Raw genomic sequence first — 7,319 nt, 5'->3', positions numbered from 1 at the left:
TCCTTGGATATGGAGTCGCCTTTGTTAGAGAGTGTTTTACCCTTAATGTGGACTTTCCAGTGCAAATTCGAATTTAGTTGAACTCCAATATGAATATCAGACATTAGGTGAAAAATCAAAAAAAATAATAACAGAGTTAGAAGTAAAATATTTTTTTTAAAACAAAGAATCATTTATATTTATCAAATATTTTAGGGATATGCTAGATCATTTTCTCTTGTAGGAAATATGAGGAGGAAGCATTATTGCAACTTACAAATATGTCACTTCAATTCTAATAAAGTTTATATTCTCCTACTTTTTCTTTCCATCACTATTCACATACTCATTCTAAAAAGGCGGAATAAGTTGGGAGACTCTTATACTTGGCTTCGTTTGTCACCTGAATTCTTCTACTTATGACTTTGCCAATTGAATACTTAAACTCAGTGAAACTTAATATTTTAAACACTTCTGACCGTTGACTGAGCGCATTCTTCATTTCCAAGCTTTATTTCTATCGTAATTTTTTCATCTGGCTTATGTGGCAACTTGACAGCTGAGTTGGACAAAGTGCGTGAGTTTCACACATTTAAGGAGAGTGAATGATTGAATAAGGACTAAAATAAAAAAAAAGTAAATAAAATTTAAAGAAAAAGGAAAAAGAAAAAGACAAACACTCATTCCTTCTCCAAGCTCATCCAATCTCCAAACATGGTTGCCACCATTTATTTTCTTCGCTGTCATCACTATCTTTTTTTTCTGAAATTGTCACTGTTATTCATCACTTGAAAAAATCATTATCTATGTCTTCTTTCATTTTCCCCTCATTAACCGTTTTTGAAAGCAAATTAGAAGGCAAAACACAAATACACCGCCATCAAAAAATATAATGCAAAGAAATATGTGTTAAGAAAAAATTTCATTTTACCCACTTTGATTTCAAGAAAAATTTTCATTTTACTCACTTTGATTTCTTTAAACCTAATTTTTTACAGCTATTTTAAACCCAAAATAAGGTTATTGCTAAAAATATTTGATTGATAATTGATATTTATTCTTCCATCATAAAATCAATGGCCTGATTTGTGAAAATTATTGAATTTTGAAGTGAATGCAATTCAATTTCTTAATTAATCACTCCACTCCACCATTGAATCGAGAGAACGACGGTGATAGAGTGTAGAATCGGAGAAGGAAGTTGAAAAAATGGTGCCGAACCAAGTGAGGGCATTCCACATACTCATCAAACACAAAAAAAAACTAGGCACAAATCTTCCTGGAAAGATCCAGAAGGCCGCATCATCTCCAACACCACCAGGAACGCCATCGTTACCCAGCTCAAATCTTTTTATGATGACATCATCTCCGGCAACTTTCAAGAAATCAAGAAAAAAAGGGTTATGGAAATGAGTTTGAAATTTTCATTAAAAAATAATATTTGTAATAATAAAAATGATGTGGCAATTTATATCTGATGTGAATAGTAATGTGTTATCCACATCAGCGCGTTTGAGAGACACATGATTATAGGGGTTTAAAATAATATTTTTTAATCACTTTAAGTGTTCAATTGACAAAATCGTGAGTAGAAGAATTCAGGTAACAAACGAAGCCAAGTATAAGAGTCTCCTAAGTCATTCTGTCTTCTAAAAAAGAAAAGAAGAAAAAACTAAGAGAGAAAAAAAGAAGAAAAGAATCACAAGTTAACATAAATGGTTTTTTGTAAAAGTGCTTTACTACAAAGTACAAATCAACATAAATGTCTTGAGTTATGTTTTGTATTAATATTTTAACTTATTGTGTTATTGTATATAATTAAGTGATAAACTTATACAAAAATGCATAGTCAATGATAACAATATGTCGAAAAGACACATATCATATGCTTATTTTGTATTGATAAATTATATTTTAGGTGTATGCATTATTATGAGAAAATAGTTAATGGCAAAAACACTTTCTATCAAATGGGAGAGAAATACTCCCCTCACTTTTAACGAAAGTCAATTTTCTTTATAACTATTCGCATTATTAGTTATGACACTTATTTTGAGATCGAATAAATTAAAATGATATTTATTTTAAGACGAAAAAAGTATAGATATATATTACCTACTATCCAAATATTCAAGCTTAAGGGATCGTAAAGTCCATTAGCAAAAATAATATATTCATTAACTTTGTGTATAATTAGATACTTGTTTAGTTATACACACGATTTGGTATTATGTTATGTATTACTAATACTTAACAAATCATGATATTAGTAATTCAAGAGTTTTTAATACATGCAGATAGAATTATGAGCCCGTTAGGATTGCTTATAATTTATTGAAAATAACTTATAAGTTGTTTATATTTTTTTGAGTATTTGACTGGCCAATCTAAAACATTTTGTACTTAAAATAAGTCTAAAAAATAATTGAATCTGTTTGACTTATATGTTGGGATCTCAACTTATTTATTTTTTTGATTTATAAGCTGTTTTCAGCTTATAAATTATTTTAGATAAACTAAGTAAAACAGGCACTATGTCCCTATATGACTTGACTTAAAAGTTGATCATACCTATTTTTAAGTCATTTTTTGCTTTTGAGGGTGTTTAGCAAAGTTAAAAATAACTTAAAATAAGTTAAAATAATTTTAAAAAAGTTAAAAAAACAAAAATAAGACTCTTGCTTTTTATTTTTTAACTTAAAAGTCATTTTAATTTAATTTTTTATTTTTTGACTTAAAAACTATTTTTTTTCGCCAATCCAAACAGGTCTTATATCTCAAAACCTTTTTTTTAACCTCCTCTCTATAGTATTTGTGGGGTTATATTTGTAGACGCTCATAAAAAATAATCTTTTTCTAAGTAATACAATCATAACTATTAAGGAAAAGGGTCAAATATACCCCTGAACTTATCGAAAATGTCTAGATATACCCTCCGTTTGAAGTTTAGCTCACTCATGCCCTCGCCGCCTACATTTGGGCGCATATATACACCCCTTTCAGCGTTAGTTGCTTTGTTGAATTTTTTTTATATTTTATATTACACGTGTAATTGCCAAATCATCATTTAATTGACAAATGACATTTATATTAACTAATTCGATCCAAAAAAAACTGACCCACCCGACCCAAAAAAACCGACCCACCCGAACCCAAAAAAACCTTTTAAGCCTATTTTCTTCAAAATCCCTAAATGGGTCTTTTCCTTTCCACTTTCTTCTTCTGCGCCGCTGCATTTCTGAGAAGAAGAAGCAGCTTGAAGAAAGAGTGCTCACAGTTATACAAACTAGATAGTGATTGTTTCTGTCAAGGTAAGATTTATCTATTTGATTTTCTTACATTTTTCAGTTAGATTAGGGTTATATGATTAAAGTCGACCTAATGAGGCATGTGTGGGTATTTGATTGTGTCTACCAAAATCACATGAAATCTATTGTTTAATGTTAAAGGAAGTACTTTTTATGCCTTTCTAGGCTTTGTTTTATTTGTCTTTTGGTGGTTTCGAGATGATGTTTTCAAATACTTTATTACATTTTTGTAGCTTTTGATGTGTTTGGTTTGATGTGGTCCCTCTGATTTTGTTTTGAATTTACATTTTCTTTCATGTATTTTTGAAGGATGATGAAGTTGATATTGTGTAGCATGTGTGGGTATTTGATTGTTTCTACCAAGGTCACATGAAATCTATTATTTAATGTTAAAGAATGTGCTTTTTTATGCCTTTGTAGGCTTTGTTTTGTTTGCTTTTGGTGGTCTCGAGATGATGTTCCCTTTACTTCATTATATTTTTGTAGCTTTTAATGTGTTTGGTTTAATGTGGTCCCTCTGATTTTGTTTTGAATTTACTGTTTCTTTCATGTATTTTTGAAGGATGATTGATGAAGTTGATATTGTGTTCAACTATGGGGGTAGTTGGGTCATTTCACCTGAGTTAGTATACACTAAGAAATTGGTGCACTTTTTGCATAGTTTTGACCCTGAATTATTGAGTCATAAAGATATATGTGATGAGTTTACTTCCAAGCTAGGGCTTTCTCAGATTAAACAATTGATAGCCACTGGTCCCTCTGGTAAGTATTATATAGTAGATGGAGATGTTGGCATTAGGGTCATCCTGAGCCTATTGTGTGAGAAATTTAAAGTTGTCAACTTCTTTGTTGTGGAGAAGGGTGAGCTCACAGTCTTTGCTCAACCTATCACACAACATACTAAAACATTTTCTACTGTTGTTGAGGTTGGTACAGACTGTGAACACAGTATTGGTTCTGATTGTAAATGGAATCTTTCTAAGGGTGAGGAATATGATAATGAGTGGACGGAGGTTATTAGCAAAGAAAAGAGAAGAATAGTAGGTGATAGGTTGAAAAACTACAAGAAATTGCAAGTTGGAATGTCATGGAATGTCATTTAAGGATATGAAAGAAGGTAAACAGGTTGTGATTTTTTATGCATTAGCTAACAAAAGGGCTTTGACTATAATCAAGTGTGACTCAAAGAGAACTAGGTATAGTTGTGAAGAGGGGTGTCCTTTTAGGTATTTGATTACAAGAGATGGTAAGACTGAAGGATTTAAGATAAAGACTCTCATCAATAAATACACACGTGAAGATGCCTTTTTTAATCCTAGAGCTGATTCAGCCACATTAGCTCAATACTTCAAAATAATCCCAAGTACAATGTAAAAAGATATAAGAGCAGAACTTGAAAATACTTTTAAGTTGAATGTGTCTCAATCCATGCTTAAAAGGACTAAGTGTATGATTCTTGAGAAGTTGGAAGGTAGTTATATAGATGACTACAACAAGCTTGAGGCCTAGGCCCAAGAGATTAAACAGTCTAATCCAGGAAGTGGTGTTTTGATAAATATCTCCAAGGATGCCCTAGCTGAAGGAAAAAGAAAGTTTTTGAGGATGTACATGTGTTTTGATGCTCTAAAAAAAGACTGAAAATCTGGTTTGAGGGCATTAATTGGAGTTGATGGTACATTCTTGAAAGGTAGATGTAAGGGCATGTTGTTGGTTGCACTAGGACAAGATTCTATGAACAGTTTCTTTCCACTAGCATGGGCAATAGTGGACAAAGAAACAAGCAGAACATGGTGCTGGTTCATTGAGTTATTGAAGGGGTTTTTGGACCTTAAAGATGGTACAGGAATCACATTCATTTCAGATATGCAAAAAGTATGATTCCCAGCTTTTACTTTCAAATTCTTATATTTTAATTTCATTTTTCTCATTTTTTGTTTCACAGTTACAGGGATTATTAGATGTTGTTGAAAAAGTGTTGCCTGGAGCTCAGCATATGTATTGTGTGAGACATATTGAGAGTAACTGGTGCAAAAAGTGAAGGAGTAGTCAAATGAGGAAGCTTATGTGGTGGTGTGCATGGAGTTCATATGATGAGGAGTTCAAGGACCAGTTGAATAAGTTAGGAAATTTATCAACAGATACTGCAAGGGATTTGGTGAAATATCCACCAAAGACATGGTGTAGAGCTTATTTTGATACTCAGTGTAAAAACATGATGGTTGATAACAATTTCACTGAGTCATTCAATGCATGGATCCTTGAGGCTAGAGGAAAGCTAATAATCAAAATGTTAGAAGACATAAGTGTAAAAGTGATGGGATTGCTAAGAAAAAATGAAAATAAGTTGAGGATTCGGGTTGCTGATTTTAGTCCAACTTGCATGAAGTTGTACCTTGAATTTAGGGCCATAGCACATCATTGTAAGGTGGAATTCAATGGAGATTGGGGCTATGAAGTGTCTAATGGAGAAGATAGACACATTGTCAATCTTGAGCAAAAAAAATGTACCTGTAGAATTTGGAATTTATCAGGTATTCCCTGCCTTCATGCCATTAAAGCATTGACACACAAAAAAATTGATCCCAAAACTGAAATTCATTGGTGGTATAGCAAGGAGGATTACATGCTAACCTATAAACAAAAGATGCAGCCTGTAAGAGGTCAAATGTTCTGGAAGGTTAATCATTCAAATGCAATGTTGCCTCCTGATATTGTGAAGCAAGTTGGCAGACCTAAAGTGAAGAGGAATAGAGAACCAGATGAAGCAAGCAAAAGAAAAGGTGAGTGATCCCTATCCAGAAAGGGCACTCAAATGACATATAGTAACTGTGGTAAACCAAACCACAATAAAAAGGGCTATTACAAGGTAAGCTACAAAATACTTATTGGCAATATTCCCTTTTTCTTACTTTTTCTTATTGTAAGTTCATTAAAAACATACTTATTGATTGCAATTTTTTGATAGAAAAAATCTGCTGAAAATAATGCATATTCAAGGAAATGATTGATTGGAACCGGTTCACAATCAAGAACAATGGGAAGTGAATATGAGACTGAGACTGATACACAAGAGTCTACTTTTCAACCACAAGCTGCAACACAAGAGTTTGAACCATATGGCCCTGATGTTGGAAATGAAGAAGACCCACCCCTAAAACCAATGGTGATTTGTGAATCAGATTTACGGACTGAGAAGTTGAAGACAAGAATTGTTTCAACTGGTACAAGAAAAATTCAATTTACTGGAGACCACACTGGTGCCTCAATGCCAATTAATCTACCTTATTCTCCAGTCAAAACAACATGAAAGGGAAAAGAAGCTGTCCTTCCGGACATATGCAAATGGTGGCAAAAAAGAAAAGGATCAAGATGATGGGGGTTAGGGGAAGAGGAGAACCAGTACTCGATGATAATTTCTTGTAATTTATTTTCTATGTTAGTTTTTGTCTTAATCCTCTGATAGTTAACCACAATTGGTTGACAAACAATATAGCTTGTAGTAATTTTTTGGTGGCTAGTTCATTTAGCATACGAGGATTAAGTTAGGTGAAACTTTCATTGACACCTTCTTTTCAATGATGTTGATATGCATAAGCAAATGATTTCCAGTTCTACATTCTTACTTCAAGTCTTTAACTTGTCACCACAAAAAAAAATGTAAAAGACAACAAAAAAATTAACAAGACATGTAAAAGCATTAATCAAAAGGTATTCATTCACTCCTAGCCTTGTCTTATAATCAATTTCCAGTTCTCCTTCTTTAATCTAACACATCAGGTTTGGTAATGTAAAGGAGCCAGAGGTTATGAAATTGACAAATCATAACTAAATCAAAATATGAACTAGAATTCCAAAATCATCAACCACATCACATATGTTTAATATTTTCTAAGTTAAACACTACAAAATAGAAATGACAAAAGTTAGAAATTCCTAATTCATCATCCAAATGTGATGAATCCTGCAAAAAAACACCAGGACATAGCCAACACAATCCACATTTTACAGACTTTTTTCTTATATTTTTGTTTT

At 32.3% G+C, this 7,319-nt stretch overlaps 1 pseudogene; it reads left to right on the top strand.

Moving 5' to 3' along the window:
* Positions 1 to 3,907: 3,907 nt before the first annotated feature.
* On the top strand, positions 3,908 to 7,167 carry LOC129882891 (uncharacterized; annotated as a pseudogene).
* The last annotated feature ends 152 nt before the right edge of the window (positions 7,168 to 7,319 follow it).

Source organism: Solanum dulcamara, chromosome 3 (assembly GCF_947179165.1).
Source record: "Solanum dulcamara chromosome 3, daSolDulc1.2, whole genome shotgun sequence".
Taxonomy (NCBI): domain Eukaryota; kingdom Viridiplantae; phylum Streptophyta; class Magnoliopsida; order Solanales; family Solanaceae; genus Solanum; species Solanum dulcamara.
Note: the sequence above shows the minus strand (reverse complement) of the source record. Positions and strands in the feature narration are given on the sequence as shown.